The sequence below is a fragment of the Ursus maritimus genome, unplaced genomic scaffold (assembly GCF_017311325.1).
Source record: "Ursus maritimus isolate PB19 unplaced genomic scaffold, ASM1731132v1 scaffold_14, whole genome shotgun sequence".
In the NCBI taxonomy this organism is placed as follows: Eukaryota; Metazoa; Chordata; class Mammalia; order Carnivora; family Ursidae; genus Ursus; species Ursus maritimus.
In genome coordinates this window covers 20,545,526-20,565,292 of record NW_024423786.1, presented here as the reverse complement: position 1 = coordinate 20,565,292, position 19,767 = coordinate 20,545,526, and the positions used below count along the sequence as shown (strand labels likewise).

General features: G+C 43.9%; 1 protein-coding gene across 6 annotated transcripts in view; it reads right to left on the bottom strand.

Annotated features, from left to right (window-relative positions):
• The window catches only part of FOXP1 (forkhead box P1), a 576,958-nt gene that overhangs the window by 276,919 nt on the left and 280,272 nt on the right, over window positions 1–19,767 (bottom strand). The window lies entirely within an intron of this gene.

The window sequence follows — 19,767 nt, the reverse complement described above, 5'->3', positions numbered from 1 at the left end:
ATGTTTTCAGCCACTGTTAATGAGGTTTTCTGTTATTAACAGGTGAATGCATGCTAATGGATAGATCCTAAATCCTAGAGAAAAATCACTTCCTTGAGGGAACTTGACTAATCAGAGTATAATTAGCCAATTCTCCTGGTATCTAAGATGGTTCCCTTGTCACTTGAGAGCTTATCACTGAAGAAAATGATTCTTAGTCTTTAGAAGCTCCCTGAAGAAAAACACCACCACTTCATACCTACTGTGTGTCAATTCTGTGTAAGGCTTTTACTAAAGTGACTTGCTTACACTACATCATCCGGTCTTCCAACAACTCTATGGGGTAGGTACTACAATCATCCAAGTTTCTGAGGAGAAGGAAGAGAAGCAGAGAGAAGTGAAACAGAATGTCCTAGGCCAACCGCTGTTACAGAAAACCTCGTCGCACCATAGGGAAATGGTTATACCCATGGCCCCAGATACAAAACGTGGGAAACTCCAACCGAGGGATAAACATTTCTTGCTCTAAGACATAATGGCAAAGGCCTGGTCTCAGAGCACAGGACTCACAGTCATATGAGCTGTGCCTGGGGTTCAGTCACTCTAGTGGTGACTAGAGAAAGGATTCTTCGGCTCATCCTACAAGAGCTGTGGACACTCTCCAAGAGTTGACAGCAACATCCACCCTGAAGTCACCATCACAGGCAGGCAAAGGTGCCCCTTCAATGTTGCCTGTCACTACGCCCTGGATGGGATGGGGCAAAGCCTATAACATAACACATCGTGACTGCTGGTTCCCCCAGTGTTTTAACACCAAAGGAACAAAAGAGTTGCAAATAAGCTTTCAGCGAAGTTATAAAGAAGGATGCATAGGTTAGGAAAAAAAATAGCGTGGAACTACTGGAAGGCAAGTTAGGAAAGTGGATACATGCAGCATATACGCTGGTATGGGCAGGAGGGCACAGCAAGGTAACGCAGCTGAGGGTAGTTAAGAATCATCAGCCAGACTGGCTTTACACTTACAAGCTGTGTGACCTTGAGTAACTAGCTTGACTTCTCTGAACCTTAGGTTTCCCATCCATATGTGGAAATAATACAAGTATCTAACCTTTTGGGTTGCGGTGAAAATCAAATAAAATGATACATGTCAAAGTTCTCACCCACTACACACTAAGTGTTCACTAACTGTTAACTATTCCCCTCCTCACAGTACTGAATGATAATAAATTGCAACATTATTGTAAAGCACCTAGCATAGTACTCGGCATGCACTAGGTGCTCAATAAATGCTCATTCCTAGGTTTTCCCATCTCTGTTTCCTCCACAAATAACTCAAAGATTTAATTCTGATGTGAGGTGCCTACTGCAATTTTTAAAAATATTAATGAATTTACCCCACTAACATGGTTCTGGGTTTGATGCTATGGTAAATTCAAAGATCAACAAAGTACCTATGGCCACATGCTTCCATGATAAATATGATAAATAAAAAAGAGAACACTATGCAATTAAATATATGTAAATTAACATATTTTCATATGTTATACACGTAAGGATACCCCTTCCATTCACTAAAGTCTCTGCGTGCTGAGGACAGAGTTAATTTTAATTTTTAAAATGTTTCTTAACAGTTCAGATTTTCTGCTATAAAAGTGTACTGCTTATATTAATTTGGAGGAAGACATTACTTTTCAAAAGATAAAAAAGATAAGACTGATCCAATTTCTACCCTCTTGAATTGGTTTTCTAACAGTTGCTAATTTGTCAGCCACATAAATGGCAACAAATCAATAAGAAATAAATAATTTTCTAAACATTTAACTAACCTAACCTCCATGCCCTTAATAAGTTACTGTTCGCTATTTTTCCTCTTCCCTAACTTCCTCTTCTCACCAGGAATAAATTCTTCCCCCAGTTGCAACCCTACCTTTTTCTTTCCAAAAATATCTCAGGGGACATCTTTAACCTCCCCCCACTCCACTCATGGTGTGAACTAAAACCTACAGATGGGTTGGGAACACAAAAATAAATAACTTATTAAGAGTCATGACCACTGGGCTGGCCTCATTCATGGAGGTTTCATGGACTGGCGTTTGCTAAAAAGTTTTTCCTTTTTGGTTGACTGGCCGCATAGAGCCCTGTGAATGCCAGGACTTATGATAAGCAACGACACACTTAACTGTTACATATTAATGTTCATGATAATGCAATCTTTCATTTGGGTGATTTAAAAGTCCCTCTAGTCCGACTTACAGTTAGATATACACTGAATGCTTCATCAATCATAACCATTTTTATTCTCAATCTTGTGCAAAATACTAGAGAAGGTGAATTTCAACTACATACCGAAGAGGGCTTTCCTATTAGCCCTCAAAAATTTCTCTCTTGTCATTTACACACTGGATTCCCAGAGTCCCTGCCGACTCAATCTGTTCACCTGCACCTTTCACTACCGCAGATCTTATCTACAGCGGAAAAGGAAATCCACGTTCATATCTCTTCTACAGGGTCAAATCTTCCTTATCTTACAGAGAGAAGAAAGCATGTCTCAGTTATGAACTAGACAAAATGCCTGGCATCTCAACACTTGAAACATTTGTGAGCAAGAGGGTCAGGATGACTCAAACCTATATTTGGCATGAACTTGCACCAAGAACCCGAGCCCACTACTGTCAAGCCATAAGCAGTGATCACAGCGGCCTCTCATAAATGCACTTGAAAGAGACCACACCTCCTTTCCATTCATGTAAGGGCTTGTCATACTTTCAGGGCCAAAATCTTCCCACAATTGGCCTTGGACCTATAGACCACAAGGCAAATCGAAATGGAGGCAGGGATCAAACCAGTCGCCATGCAACTTGGCTTGATTCTACCGCAACTCCAATTACCCTCTAAGTGAGAAACCCAAGACCTTTAGGTACCGATACGGTAGCCCCTTACGCAGCCCGCATCGCCCTCCTCTGCGACACACACATCGATGCAACCAAACACATAAAAACGTGTCCCCAAAAATGCTCGGCTTGGGGTACAGAAGAATTAAGCCTATCCCTCTAAAAATATTTTTTTAAATAAAATCTAACATATACTTAATGTTTATATTTTGATTTTGTGACCTTTCTTCACTTTTATCCTCTTAAATTCTCCCATCTTAACAATCTCCTTTTAGGCTAATAAATTTATGTTTTTATTCGTAGGTCGTTTATAGGTTGATCTCTTGAGGCAAAGAAACACTGAATTATTGGAATTCAGTGTAGAGATGCTTCCAGGGTAAAGGTTCTCTGTTTATTAGCAGAAGAAACGCATTCAACTAATTTGACTTGTAAGTCTGATAAAATCTCCCTGGAAAAACTGATTCTATTATGATGAATAATCCTTTGAGGTGAAAAATGAGAAATATACACACTGGGTTTTATTATATATTAATTCTAACAGGGTCTGAAACGAAACTCAAGTAAGCCATCTTTTAGATGTTGGAAAATGGCAAACTTGCCTGCAAACTACATGCAAGAAGTAATTAAAATAAATGAACATGAAATTAAACAGCACCCCCATAAAGTAGGATATAAAAGTAAAGATTATTAGAAAAAAAATTGTCTTCCTCCTCTATATTAATCTCATGAATTGTGCGTTTACTCTATTTCCCTTTTATTATTTGATGATGGGTTTTTAGAGCTTGGATTTTATTAGGACTTGCGGGAGGAAGGTCTTCAGTAGTAAGCTAACTATAGGTCTGGCTATGTCATTACCTCTTAAATACTAGATGAAGCCATACAAGGTAGAGGTACCCTCGCCAAGCTCACTGTGATGCAAAACTAAAAAGTTTCCTGAGAACCACTGATGACCAAATCAAGATCCTCATTGGAAAGGAGATTTAAAGCTACAGTAGACAGGGCTTTATTTATAGAGAAAAACTGTGCACCTCTCTTCAATAAACTCTACTATTCATGTAAAATTCAGGATTCAGAGACAGCTGGTATTTGTTGAATTTTGGGGGCTATCCAGAATCCATTCTTAGTTCAATTTCTTTTTGGGGAATTACCACCCTCCCTCACTGTTCCACGCAGGGTGGGAATCCTCAAAGTCCCCTGCCCTCCCAGAGCCATCAGGTAGCTACATGATGCCAACTGGGCCCATCTGATTCATCGAAGCAGGCTGATGTGAGGACAGAAAAACACGTAGGGAGCACTGGCTTCAGCAGTGACAGTGATGAGCTGGTCAAGTCATTCAAGCTGCCTGTATGCCGCAATTGTCCTGCTTCCTATCCTTTCCCAAATTTCTATCTGTTCTGTAAGCTACTGGCTTATTCCTCCAATAAATTCTTTAAAGTTGGCCAGAGGTAATCTCTGCTGCTTGCAACCAAAGAATCAACCACTGTGATGGGAAGAGCCTGGCTTGACACTGGCTCACAGGGAGGGAAGTGAGCTCGCTGAACCCATGCTCAGTATAATTCACCGTATGTGATATTGTGCTCCTAGGTTATACATGGCTGCTACGAAATTCAACATAAAACTCCAGCCAACAGTCATTAAAGTCATTAAAGACCGGTGTTCAAATCTGCAGATCAGATATCTTCTTTCCTATTTTTTGCAGCACAGTGTTAGAAATGATCAAGAAGTACAGAATGGGTACAAAGAGGAGGTGAGCGATAAGAAGTCTGCAGGATGTGGAAAAACGAAGAAATCTAGCCCTATGAGCATTTACTGAAGGGCTGTGGATTCTTAACCCGGGACGTCTGGGAACCACAGCAACCACTATGATGCATTCCTCAGGTATCATGGGGACAATCACATGGCCTTCACAATCAGGCAGCCCTGAGTGAAATTGTCTGTCCTTCCTTAGCAGCTGACTCTGAGCAAGTCATATCATCTTTCTGGACTTCAGTTTTCTCATCTGTAAAATGGACAGGAACAACCTCTGTAACTCATAAACTAGCTGGCAGGAGCAAATGTGAAAAAGAGGCACTCTCGAGCAGTCCTGACGCAGAGCAGGCCTCAACGAAATGGCATTCATTGTTACTGTGTTTTTTAACATCCGCGGAGCAGCTACTAGCCACCTCGTGGGCTCCGGGGCACACGAAAATAAGTTATTTAGGTTCTTACCTTCAGGCAAGAATGCGCAGCTTTCAAATCTGAACAGAACACACTAAAATACACAGCAGACTTGAACAAAGGTTATAATGAAATACAAACACACACTTGTGGGAGTCCAGACAAAGGAGTGAGTCACCCAGGCTGGGTTCAGTTGAAAGGCTCCACAGAGGTGATATCCGAGCCAAGCCTTGAAGGATGAGTAGGATGTTAATAGGTAAGGGAGGAAGGGAAAAAAAAAAAAGAGGAAGATTGGCACCCAAAGTTGAAGCAATAACATGAGTGGCAGAAGTTCAAGGGCAGGGCAAAAACAAAGGGTAGAATAAGCAGTCGGATGCCAACCCCACAAGGCCAGGCACCACGTTGGAATCTGTCATTCCTATGACTATCTTTAACGCCTAGTGGAGGCACCTGGTTATTCTGCGGAAGGCTGGGCTACAAGAACAAGAGGCAGACAGCATGAGGCTAGGCTAGGAAGAGCCTGGGAGGCCATGCTCTTAAGGAGCCAAGTCTTCATTGTCTAGTTGGGAAGGCAATGATAAGAAGAACAGAAAGCAGGAGGGGACTTTAGAGGTGAAATAAACCGGGCTTGGCACTTGGAAGGATGGGGGAGGGGACTGCAGAAGATGGAAGATCTGTAAATAGGCTTTAAGTCTGGGAACTAATTTTTTTTTTTTTAACTGAAATGTTTCTGTGTACAGAACTATCAAGGATACTAGCCACAAACTGGATTCTAACCACAGGGAGACCTCTCCGTCCACAGTCCTGAGAATGGAACGAGCTGCCCCATGAGGGAGTGAGCGCGTCTTTCAAAGCCTTCCATCAGACACAAGAAGATACCAGGTTTCAAGCCAAACATACTGCGTGACCTTGCAGGGGTTACTTCATCACCTCTTTGTGTCTTAATTTTATTACCTATAAAATGGAGTCAATAGCAGTACATCTTCATAAGGCTGTTAGAGGACTAAAAGAGAAGATCTACACAAAGGATTCGGAATGCCTCCCGGTACCTACTAAATGCTCCATAAACGGCTATTATTCCCATTGTTTCTCTCTTATCTGCCCAGGATGGTGAAGACTGAGTCTCCGGGTCCAAATAACCCAAGTCTATGATGCTTATGTTGGAAGAAAGTGAACCCCATGCCATCAGGTAAGAGGGGCTGACTCCAGTCAAGTGCCAATTTCCTACAGAGAGACTAGGGGGTTTGTGGGTGAATAACAGTAAGAAGAAAAATTAACAGAGGTTTGAGATGCAACAAAAATGCTGACAAATTAATAAAAGGTCTCTATTCAAGATGGCGTCGATCACTGTGAACTACACATTAACCAACAGACGCCATGGGGACTGCTTCCTTATGTGGACTCAGCCTTGCGAGTGAAGTCCATTAAGGGGGTTAATAAGGACAGTCCTGCTGGAGGCTCCAGACGCCAGCCCACTAGGTAGGAAAGGTGAAGGACAAGGTGAGAAAAGGGCAGCAAGAAACAATGAGGGGCACTTGTTAAAATGTAGGGAGAAGGGGGAGGGATGCAGAGAAGACATTGGCACACCATGCTTTTTGTCGTTGTTGCTGTTTTAAACAGAGGGACCTTTTGGCCATGTTTCATCAAATAATTTTTCCCTTTATAATCTTTTAAAAAAGATTTGATTGATTGATTGATTTGACAGAGAGAGAGAGTGTGCAGGCAGGTGCGTGCACATGAGCGGGGGAGGGGCAGAAGGAGAGGGAGAAGCAGAGTCCCCGAGGAGCAGGGAGCCCAATGCAGGGCTCAATCCTGGGACTCTGGGATCATGACCTGAGCCAAAGACAGACGCTTAACCGACTGAGCCACCCAGGCGCCCCCATCAGAGAATTTCTGCGATGGTTCATTTTTTGTCATGACTGTACATGCCTGTGCTTTACACTTCTGGTGAAGCCTGGTGAGCATTCGTACGTTCTTAAAGACTGTACGCAATGCTACCTGGTTTATTTAGACTAGTTTTTAACCCGCGATTTGGGTTGTCTTAACAAGACTGGAACTCCAAGGACAATGAATAGTATAAGAGCACCAACGCGAGGCAAAAATAACGAAAAGTTGACACAGGATTTGGCTGTGACCTACATGGGTGGTTACAAAGGATGAAAAAAAATTCTTGAAAATCAAAATTGAAAAATTCAGTCGATGGCCTTTATTTCCATGTTGGAAATATAAGCCAGAATGCGCCTTTACATCGGAACCTGACGCCGAGTAGCTTCTCTGGGTCACCCTAAATTTGCAATGAAATTGTCTGTCTTGGGGCAATAACGCATCATAGAGAAGGAGTGACGTGGGCGGCTGTGCGGCCCTGGAGGTGCGGCGGCGTTCCCATTTTCATGTGGCCACGGACCTGCCAGAGGTGGTAAAGGGTCCTTAAGAGGATCCGGTGCGACAGGCCTCCGCCTTCCTATTTATTAAACAACAGAAGGGACCAGAAGGTAGAGGCAAACCTGCATTAGAATCTAGGCACATCAACTCTCAGGCCCATGAACTTCCCACCATACACCACCTGCCTTGCTCTTAAGTGCAAACTGCTAATAAAATTTGGAATTTGTTAAACCATTAATCACATTTTCTTCTTTTGGGTGTTCTTTTAAGCGCAGTAGGAGTTCCCAGGCACATTAAGGTGAAACGGAAAGAGCCCCTGATAATACAGTTCAAGATAAGAAAGAAGGTAGAAGAGTACACAACCTATCATTTATACCTTTTTACAGTAATATAGGTCCCTTGCGAAGCTGCCCTGGAGTCAAAGTAACTACCTTACAGCACATTAAGTTTCAGACTGTAGTCCATATTTAAGAAGTCTGTATAAATAATGCCACCCTTTTTAAATTACCAGAAAGTTTTCCACACAATATAAAAACACATTATTTTTAAAATCTTCATTTTCTTTAAACTTTAGTTTCCAGTTCTGCAATCTGGAAATAAGACCAATTCTTGTACTTTCACATACTTAGGTAGGAAAACATAAAATTGAGCAGAATGGGAAAGCCCAGAGAAAAAGACCTTTCTTTCTGAAAAAGCTGGGTCCAAGTGTTGTAACAACCTACATTTGCTAAGATCCGATGTAATGCTATGATTAACACGGTATTTTTTCCCCTTAGTTACCCACATCTACATCTCCACAATAAAAACAGCACAGGATAGCAAGCCAGGTTATCAGGCTCTGTAGACTAAAGCTGGGTTGCTAGGAGGTAGTCTAGGATAACTGTAAAAATACCCACAGACTTCAACATGACTTTATCTTTGGTGGTCTGAGCTCCTGCCCAGGCAAGGGACACCAATGCTACCATTAAGGGGACCTGGGCAGATTTTCGATTGTGAACTACCTCAATTTGGATCATCCCAAGTTCAAAAGAAAGCCCAACTACAGAGAATGTCGATCATTCATCACTTCTCAATGAGAAGGCACGCAAGTTATCCGGAAACATACTTGCGGAACTGCCCACTACATTAGTCCTGATTATTAGGTACCATTTATTAATTCACTCATCTGTTTGTTCACTCAGTAAATATTTGCCAAATCCCTACTACACACCAGACCCTGCATGCTAAGACTACAAAAGAGACATGAACCCAGCCTGCACCGTGAGTATCAAAGTTTTAGGGTGGGGGAGAGAGGGTTAGTAGATGCCTCACACACCCAGAAATAAATAAGCAGTATAATTTTTATACTCATGGTTTACTTCCAACATCAAATTTACGTAGAAAAGAAAGAGGCTGCCCTTTAAAAGAAAAAAAAAAAGTCAGCGGATCAAAAGCATCATTAATCACTGCCTCTTTTAAATTAAAAGGTTCGCAAAAAGGTGGGCATGGAACCAACGTGGGAAACAAATCACTCCCCTTGCTGAGCGAGGGTCAGAGTCTAAATGGGAGAGTCCTCGCTATTTACCCAGCTCATCTCCTGCATAATGGATTTGGAGAAGAGATTTCCGCTGGAGCTCTGCTAATTTGAGGCTTGGCTTTTGCTTTTTAAAAATGACACTTGGGTGGTTACTCTAGTTATTGTGACTGGTTTTAGAAATAAACCTTCCAAGGTTTCTCTCAATAAGGTTCTCGCTTTTGTGATGTGACCTAATAAACCTGGAGCCGCTGCAAAGGTGCTCTGTTAATGAGCCACAGGCCTGGTTCTTTGGGTGGCCATCTGCAGAACGGCCAGCCCTGGTAAAGCAAACGTAAAGCATGCCCCAAGCACTGGAGAAATGGCCTCTCACACAGTGGCTGGAAGGGTTAGGGAAACCCCTCGAAGAATCAGGTCTATCTGGGCAAGGAGCACTCAGGGTCAGTGACCCCTGCCCCTCTCCTCTCCACAATGCCTCTATCCACATCCGCAGTGGTTAGAGCAGGTCAAGGAATGGGGAGATGAAGCACAGCACAGAAGGAACTCAGCCTTTGACAGAGCCAGACTTCCCGTCCATGGAATGCCAGCCCAGAGGGATTTAAATATATTTAAAACCTAAAATAAAACAACACAACCGAGTCTATGCAAGACCATGAAAGCTGGGAATTTCAATAGCTGCTGGGAGGGTGTAACCATAGTTAGGGAACTGGGATTTTATTGTTCCATTGTTTATCGCAAACCTTGCTGTCCAATTAGGCTGTGGCCTGTTCTGAAAAGCTCACAATCCTCTGGACTGCCTATAGCTACAGAGAACCACCCCCCGACCCCCCACCAACCCTCCCTAATGACAGTGTTATTAGTTAGGAAGCTTACATTCATTTCTCCTCCATTTTCTTCTGTGCATGTGTTTTAATATATATAAATACATCTGTGATGGAAAGACCAAGAGGGGATAAAAACACCATGTGTACATTTACAGTAGTGATAATGACGGTGTGCATCCTCATTGAGGGCTCACACGTGCTGGCACGGTGCTGAATGCTTCTTCTGCCTTCTCAAACTCACGCCTCTCAATTCCAGAGCAGGAATTAAATGCTCCCCATTTAAAAGTCAAGAAGACTGAGGTCCAGGTCATCGGGATTCCAGCAAAAGAGCTTATAGCTGAACCTGCCCAACAGATGCTTAAGCACGGCTTCTCATGCTTAATACATAACAGAACTAACCAGGAACACAAAGTAGTCAGGGAGCAGGGGAAACACAGGGCGGGGACACCCTCAAACCCCCCGCATAGCAGACCTTGCTAGTCGCTTATACAGTCTCTGGGGGCCCTCCTTCCTGAGCACCAGCGTCCCATTTTGTTTGGACTCCAGGTGCTCAATTAATATATTTGCAATTTCAGGCCCTCTTGTCACTGCAAGTAGCTCTAAAACACAGACCTGGCCAATGAGACAGATATCCAAAGGAAGAACATTCCTTCTCAAGTAAGAAGGCAAATCCAGGAAGATACATTCCATTTTATGAAGAAGCAAAATCTGAAGAGAAGCAACCTCTTTGTCCTCTGCTCCTTCACCTCCTTCCTAAGCCTGGAAACACCCTGCTCATGTCTAAAGGTACAGGGGCCATTGTGTGACCATGAGAGCAGAACAAAAGTCCAAAGCTAAAGATGGTAGATAAGCAGGAAGGAGCTCATTCTTGGAGGATTCCCTTGACCAGGTGCCCTAGCTCTAGAAGGCCTACTCCTAGACTTTATCAAACAGAATTATCCTGTATCCCCATTTGATTAAGCCAGAAGATACAAACTGTGCTCCCCAGGCCAAACCTGGAGGCCGTGTGCATAAAGTTTTATTGCAACATAGCCGTGCCTGTTGATTTAAGCATTGTTGATGGCTGCGCTCACGCTACCACAGCAGAGCTGGGTATTTACGACAGAGACTGTACAGCCTGCAAAAGCCCCAAAGGCTCTTTTCAGTGAAAGCTTGCCAACCTCTGGATTAAGTCGCTGTAGTCAGATTTCTGCTCAGTGCACCCAAATGCAATCCTCATTGAAACATAGCCAGTCATGGAAAATTCCCAATAAGTGAAGAATAAAAATGCTTGCTCTACCTACTCAATCCCTATTCAGTACCTATGTCTATCAAGTCCTACTATGTCCCAGATCCTTTGTGATACGCGAGATCTGAAGAAGTGAATACGTTCCTGACGCTTCAAGAGCTTGCAATCTTTGTAGACCGCCATAATGCTTAAAGACTAGCTTCAGAAAAAATCATTCGTAATTTTAAGTGCTAGGGAAAAATACAGGGATGCTATATAAACACACACTCGGGGAACCTAACCTAATCTAAAAGAGGGAAATCGTCTCTGAAAAAGTGACAGTTACCTGTTTCTACATGAACCCGCCCCATCTACCCAGCTGCTAGCCATCCATAAGCTACTCCTGGGTGGAGACTTGGCTCATTTTCAAAGCTCCACTGCCCAACTGTTTAATACCAGCTAGAGCACACTCAAGGAAAACCCAGACTTTGGAAGCTATTTGTCTAGAACAATCTCATTCAGTGATTTAACACATCTATGTAATTATGAGTTCTATATCCAAAGAACGTTTTAAGGGGGGAAAACATATGCGTATCTATACCCAATGGATAATTTAATCCTCAAGGTCATTTCGGCCTTGCTGTCCCCAAGATCAACCCACCTCTGCCCACCACCTTATCACAGACGCCAGCCAGGCCTGGAGACCTGCCCCGGAGTGATCTCCAGAGGGAAGAGGGCATTGTACTCTGACGGGAAAGCTGAACAAAAGTGATGTTTTCCAAAACACATCACCTCGAAGACCCACGGAGCAGCGATGGTAAAGCGCCAACAAATAAAATCTGTATAAAACCTGTAATTCCAGAAGGTAAACAAATGAGGATGAGAAATGCAAGATCCATAAAATCGTGACATCAGGAACAGAAAGCCATGAATGGCCTTTGAGCGAAATGAGCTCAATCCTTATGTCCTAGCACATGTGAAAACAGTGTCCTTTAGAAGGGATCTGACTGGATTCCCTAACGGCTTTGTCACCTGTCTCCCATTCTGCCACTGGTTTGCTGAATGCTGTACTAGAGGGGTAAGGCACTCCCTGCGGTTCTCGTCGTGAGCCTCCCACTCTGGATTTCCAAGCACAAAACTGTGCGTTTAACAGCTATCTCACTGCAATACGGCTGCAGATAGAGAATTATGCCACTGGTAATAGATCTTGACTAGGTACACTGAACAATATGAAAAGTAACTGTAACATCTGAGGGCTCGCTATGCACCAGGCTCTGCTCTATTGCTTTTATATTCATTACTGCATTTAATCCTCAGAGCAACCTTTTTAAACTGGATACAATTTCCCCTATTCTACATAGGAGGAAAGAGAAGCTCAGAGAGGTGTGCACAGGATCAAAGAGCAAGCAAGCTGGTGAGCTGGGATGCAAGACCCAGCGGATCTGATTCTAGAAGCTGCCCTCCTTACCACTTACATAACAGAAGCTCCTTCTCTAAGCTTCGGGGCAAGACTGGCTCTACTCTGTGAGGTACTAGCTGTAACTCCAGCAACCTAGAGGTTGTAGGCAAGGAAACAGAAAATAAGAAAACAACAAATTCCGATTTCTTTTCTCTCTCAAGAAGTTGCTAGACTACTTCTCTTTGGTTTAACCACCACCACCACCACCACCGCAATTTGGCCAAAAGCAATACTATCAGCCCAATGTATCAAGAACTATGTTAGCACTGTCCTAGTTGCCCCAGTGAGCAATCAGTTGGGAGACAAAGCATAGGATATAAGAAAGAAAAGAGAAGGGATCATTTTGCGTCCCTGATACCAAAGAAGACCCAAGACCTGAACCAAAGGATGACTCTGAGTTCCAGAAATCTTTTGGTAGTAAACCCCAAGGCAAACCCATGACCGGACGGGCAGCACCCCCTGCTAACATTCACTCAACCATTAGCTCACGTCCAGTGCTTGTCAGCCAAGTAGAAGGCTTTGCCCCAGGAAGAAACAGTCCCATGTGACCAGACACCTATGCAACTAGCTTACTGGACAAGTGTCTGTCTATCTCTGTCTCTCTCTCAAGGAGGCATAGAAAAGAAAACAGAACACTGCAGAAAAGGAGCAGATTCAGGCTTCCCAGGCTAGCTACTGTCCCCAGTACCCTGTGAGCCTGTTAGGGGCACAATGGCGATTTACAGTAGTGTGCGTGAGCACAGGAACCGCTGCACTACTCCAAAACAACTGATCAAGTACGAAGGAAACCGAGAACAAAGCGACGGACACGCGAAGATAAACCTCATCAGCATCACACGGAGGGAAGGGAGGGAAAAGTAAAGGTCACCTTTTGGCCATCAAAAGGTAGGAGCTCATTTCACAGCTCAGGAAACAGGGGAGAGCTCCCAAAGCTGAACACAAGGCTCCAAAGTGCAAGAGCTTGTGGAGAAGGAGTGGCCTAGGTAATCGTCTGCACCGACAACGAGACACGAGGCAGGAACAAGGCTAGTCCTGAAGCCCATAAGCGGTGGGTTCGATTCTTCATTAGGGTGGTAAGGATAGATGCAGAGCCCAGAAAATAAGCAAGGGAGGAGGGAAGGAAGGAGGGAGGGAGGGAGGAAGCAAGGGAGGGAAGCAAATAGTGCTTACGGTACCTGGAAACGTGGCAATCATGGGGGCAGGTAAGAAAGTCACCGAGCCCATGACTCACATCCACAGAGCAGCACGGATTTGGACTTGGTGTGCTCTTTCCAAACCAGATTTAACCTCCAGTCACAGACGTACAGTGACTGTGCACGATCCTTCATCTTTAACCTACAGCTCTGTTAATGGGTCACATCACCTAAACACATCACAAGTAGTATTTTGGATAAATCATGAAGTCTCGCCATTACACTGCATTAAATATGTGGGGGGGGATTAACTTATTTAAGGTAGATGTTAAGAAGATACTACGAGTTTCCTCAAGCAGTTTTTTGTTTACATGACATATTAGAACATTATGAGCCCTGACGTCATCAAGTGGCTCAGGTCTCTCTCGGCTTCTGAGAGTCCTTCCCCTTTCATAACTGTATGTGAGAAAGACGCTCAATATTGGGAAAGTTTGTAGAAATTACAGTAGGTCCACATGGGGAGAATCCAAAAGGAATACCAAACAGACAAGACCCATGTCCAGATGCTCTCAAAGAAAGGCCAGGGAAAGACACAAGAGTCGTGACCAAGAGGACCAAGAGGTGACTGAGCACCTACCTGTCACGCAAATGGCAACACCAGACAGCTGGAAGTCACTTTGTTGACGGGAAGCCCCGAAAATAACGGTTATTGTAGTAGGAAGGACAAAAGCAAAAACTGAGATACAATTTGCAAGAGACAACGGGTCAGGGGGGAGGACGCACCTGCGGAAGACCCAAGACGTCACACCAGGCCAATGTGACTCCTTCGGGGAGGGAGGGCCGACAGACGGCTTCAGAAAGCCTTGCCATTTAATAATTTCGAAATGAGGTCAGCTTCTAAATCGCCATCGGTTAGCTGAAGAAGGCAGAGAATAACTGTACAAGTCACACACGGTCGTAGCACAAGGACGTGAGACTAAGTCTCCCGAGGTGCTTGAGAAGTGACAGGTGTGATTTCAGAGATTCCGAGCGGCACGAAAGCCCCCAGAAGACTGGGGAAAGGTGGAGAGGGGAACAAAGCACCCCTCACAAAATGATGAGCAGAGTAATTAAGACACATCTTCTTCCCTTCCACGCCAGGGGAGATCCCGAGAGGAAGCAATCTTTTTGCTGTCAGTGCGAGAAGCCCAAGTTACCAGGCAACAACCAACACGGGCTTTCTGGAGACAACGGCGGCCAGCCCCACCGACCGAGTGACAAGTCAGGTAGATAAAGGGAAAATAAGAGATGTAATCTTGGAGACTTCTGTTAGTCTCCCGATTCTGTCCCCTGTGACATTCTCATCAACGGGCGAGGAAGATGCGAGGAGGCAGGCCACACCCATCGGGCGGCTATCGCGGGTGTGCTGTCAACCTGGGGATGGCTAACAAGTGATGTTCCACAGGTGTCCACCTTCCCACCAGCATTATTTAATATCTCTATCAAAGAGCACCGGTAGCGCTTCCTGTGCCCAGCGGACCAGCCTGCAATCAAATCCCAGGGTCTCCCTATCGCCATTCTGTATCGCTACTGCTCTTATTACCCGAGATGCAGCCCCCGTGCTTCATCTCTGCAGAGTGAAGACAAAAATCTGCCAAAGTACCCAAGCGCAGAGAGAGAAGTCACTCTGCAGCGGCCCTATCCACGCAGACCCCTCCCGAGCTCAGCACGACTTCGAATGGCTTTTGGTTTTCACTCGATGGCACATGACCGTGCACAGACATTTCCAGGAAGGTGACACAGAGCAGTCCCAGGAGGCCTCCAACTCAGAGTGGACTCCGGGGAGGCTAAGCAGCCCACAGGCCTCCCACTGCAGGATTTCTCTCCAAAATATTAGCTTTTAGAGATCCAGCCCTGCTTGTCCACCTGTAGACTGTGATTTTCGAAGAAGCAGCTGACCTGAACCCAAAAGTGCCACAGGAAGCAAACATTACCCTGCAAAGGCCATGGGAAAGCAATGGTAAGACCACTTAATGACGCAGAAAAAAAGAGACCATAAAACTGAACTTAATGTGCGTTCATCTAGACCTAAATTAAAAATAAAATTCCACTACAAAGAAGATTTTTCAAAAACGTGAGGTCCGAGACTCTGGCCGTACTATTTCACCCTGAGGAACCCGGCTGATTCACTTTTATTACTAGACTCCCCCTGCTTCTAAGTCCCTCACTATAAACATTTACAAATTTCATCACAGCATTAGTACTAAACAATATTCATTAAGAATCCCGCCAAAGTGCAACATGTAAGTAAATCAAACCTTTGATGCTCTATTTTGCAAATTTCATGGGCCACTAGGGATAATTAAAAGGGCAATTATATAAAGTTGGTGCAGTTTTGAGAAACAAATGACATTTTCTGCTTTAAAGCACTTGATAATTTGATATTTTGCTATTAGGGCCATCATGTGTACTTTTATAGACAGGCAGCAAAATAAACAATAAATGTTCCTTAACAGCCTCTAATGATTGTTTTTGCCCACTGATATCGCTCACCATTCCAGTCCATAAATCATATGCTACGAGATTAAGGTAAAGATAATGAAAAAGTAGAAGAAGCCATTACGCTAGAAGAGGAGAAAGTAAGGCTAAAAGTGCTGATTTCTTCTGTGCTTTTTGCAAAGACGCCCAGCAAAGTTGGAGCTTCTGAGGGCTGGAGTGGGGCTCAGTGTGTCCCTGTGTTTAACCACCGTTCTGAAGCCAGCAAAGTACATTACAGCTCATGAAAAATACAGCGAAGAAACTGCTAGTGGCAGAAGCATTTAACTTCCTTGTTAGCAGCCTCCCCCAAGTGGCACTTTTTCACCGGCAAGTTGTTTATTATGTTCCGTGCCAGGCAAAACTGATTAAATGGGGCTCTTAAGAATCAAAGCGTTATAAATTCATGGAAATACAGCAAGCAATAAATTCCATGGAATTAAAAGCTTACTAGTGCTATTAGCATTTCAGGGTGTTTGAATTGTTAATACTGATGTGCAAAAATGATGTGCCTCTAAGACAAGGCAGACCGAGGCAGCACAGCCGAACAGCTCTGCATTTTTTTTTCTTTTCTCTCTCTCTCTCTTTTTTTTTTTTTTTATCAAAGTGGCACTGGGACTTGGCAGTTGTTATAGCCACAGGAATGGAGGTGGAGAGTAATTATCTCCAAAATTCTCATCTGCCCTGAGAAGTCAATCCCACCACAGAAGACACACGGCACCAAATAAAGGGTTACACACAGAAGGAAAACAAGAGTAAAAATATTATGCCAAGGATTTATGCTTTCAGTGAATGGAATTTTCATCTTAACAACTAACGGGGATGAGAATTTTATCTTGTAACCTTGTCTTAGCAGGGATGGGGCTCAGCGTGTTGTGACTGGGTCGATCTTGGTTTTCCTACAGAGCACAAAACCCCAGATCGGGCCCCAAAAAAGTTACCAAGTGGGGCTGGGTGCACTGGCAAAATGGCCAATAAATTTCCTCGGATTGTCACGTTTCATATTCAGCTCTTTCTGGGGGTTTATAAAGTGTTATTCTAAAGTGACAAGGGGTAAGAAAAAAATCAATTATTATGCCATTAGGCGAGTGATATCCTCCCAAGTGCAAGACACAAAGTAGTAATTCTATTGCACCCATCTATTTAAAGAATACTTTGTTCCAACAGAAATGCATCTCAGGATCTTTGCTAGGCAAATACAAATGTAAGAGAGAAAGAAAAAATATTACTGAGTGCCTCGTAAAGACTTAAAAAAAAAAGAATGAGGATATATTTCACTTTTTTTAAAAAAGAAAGAAATACTGTCAACAAATGCAGTGTGATCACTTGAAGACACAATTTAAGAGAAAATATACTCGAGAATTACTGAAATTCAGGGGAAAAAAAAGTAATCCAAAGGGATCAATCTAGACAAATATCCAAAACATCTATTCATCCATTCCAGAGTCGGCCAAAAAAGTACTATTTTCTAACATATCAAGAAAAACTTAATTCCTTTGATAAAAGAATCACACGCGTAATAGAGTCTACTGACAGATCACTGGTACATATGATCATCTCTGGGGCTGTGTTCCACATGTGCATAGGACATTTGTACTCACTGAAGCTGTCTGCTGCTTCCCCACAGAGACAGAGCCTGCTCACGTACCAAAAAATAGAAAGGAGACAAAGAGGAAAAACCTTACAGACAGAAAATCATATTCATTAATATGCTTTCACCGGGCTTACGTCCAAAAGCACACATCGTCATAGGAGCAGCATCGTACGGGGCATCTGAATTGTTAGCACTGCTGTTCAGCACGGTCTGCCACTAAGACAAGACATACTATGTGTGGAACGCTGGCAGGGGACAGGAGTAACTCTAAGACATTCTTCTTACACTTAGGAAAGCTTTAGAGTCTCACTAGGGAAATAATCAATTATAAAGCACCTATTATATATTCCAAATCAGGATTCAAAGATTCTTAAAAGATAGGTTTCTCTACCCATTGGGATTTTAGAGTGACTTTAAGATAAGGCATACACCCAAAAAATAACCCCTGGACAAGGCAGTATTATATCTATCAACATTCTATACACACACAATCCTGGTGTGTGTGTGTGTGTGTGTGTGTGTGTGTGTGTGTGTGTGTGTGTATGCACACATGCAAGCAACAGCCTTCAAATACCAGACAGTGAAAAGTAAAACCCTGATAAACACAACACTGGGAGAAATTTATATAACAATGAAAATGAAAAATAATATGTGTACTTTGCTCTGGGCAGTACCCTCAGCATCACGGGTGGGTCAATTGAAATGTCCACACTAGGCTGTGTGTGGGACTGCATCCAACGGCCGTGAGCAAAACCAACATGGTTCTTGCCCCCAGGGGCATCACTGTAAGTCAGGGTGGGGCAAGGACCAGAAGGTGACCTCAAAAACAGTAAAGAAGACTTGGAAGCTTCCATCCTGTGTCCCACACTTACCCCCCCTCCACCCTCCTCTACTCTTCTCACACAGGTCGCTCGGGCCTTGTTCTCTTCAAAAAGAGAAATCCCCCGGCTCTGTCCTTCATTCTCACTGACCGACAACCCTTTAATGTCAGTGAGCTCCACTAAAGTGTTATGCCAAAGAACAGACATTTATATTGTCAGCTTCTGATACCTAGTCGGGATGAAGAGCTCTGCCCTTTGTTTAAGGGGCACTTTGGTGTGCTCTTTGACTAGAGTTTGGGATCAGAGGAGGGCACTTCTTGCTGATATCCTTTCAAGGGTAACGTCTTCCAGAGCTGCTAGGGAAGAGCTCCGTTCTGTCTTATTTCCAGACGTGGAGACAATGGTCTCGTGGCCATGGTCTTCCTTGGTTTGCTGGATACGGGACCTGCAGAAAGGAAATCGCTCTGCACTCCCCATAGCAGAGCCTCTGCCTTCTCACTAAATGCAAGTAAGAACTAACAAGAGCGCTCACGTCCAGGGGAGCAAAGTCCCCTCCCTGCCTCCTCTTCAATCTCTTGTGTTGCACAATGAGCAGAGGGGGTCAGGTGTATATCTCCTCCTGGTCTCATGTGGCCTCCATGGCCCACCTCAGAACAGACTGAGTCAGGTTGATGAGAGGGTAAGAAAGGAGCCCCTTAGGTCCAGGACTGAACCAAGTACTCAAGCTCAGATTTCAGGAATTACCTGCAACGAGATGCTGGGAAGAGACCAGTCCGACTAACAAACAATCGATGATTTGCTTTCCACTTGCCTCTGTCCTCCTTCAAACACCTCTGGCTTGTATGAAGAAGCAGTGTCACCTGACCCTAATACCATTGTAACAAAGTGTGACTCCAAATTCAAATACAAGCCCTGCCCTCCTCCTTACCACCTTAGCCATAAATCAAGCCGCTTTCCTCCCCAACCTCCTGGCTTTGTCAGGTTGAAGCCTACTCTATTGTGTTTTCTCGTACAAAAGTTGGCTGATATTTTCATGCAGTACCTACCTCTCTTCAGTCTTCCTTGAATGCAGCCCTAGGCTGCTTCCATTATTTCAGTAGCTGGGAACGAAGTTTCTGATGACAAAGTGTGTCCTTGGAACACAACCCCTTTGCTAATGGGGGGGGGGGGACTACAGCATGATAATAGGGCACTAATTGCATAGCCCAGACAATGCGCCAAAAAAGGAACAGGGAAGGGAGAGAAGTAAATAACAATACAAAGTAATAAATGCCTCTACCAAGGAGTGCGAAG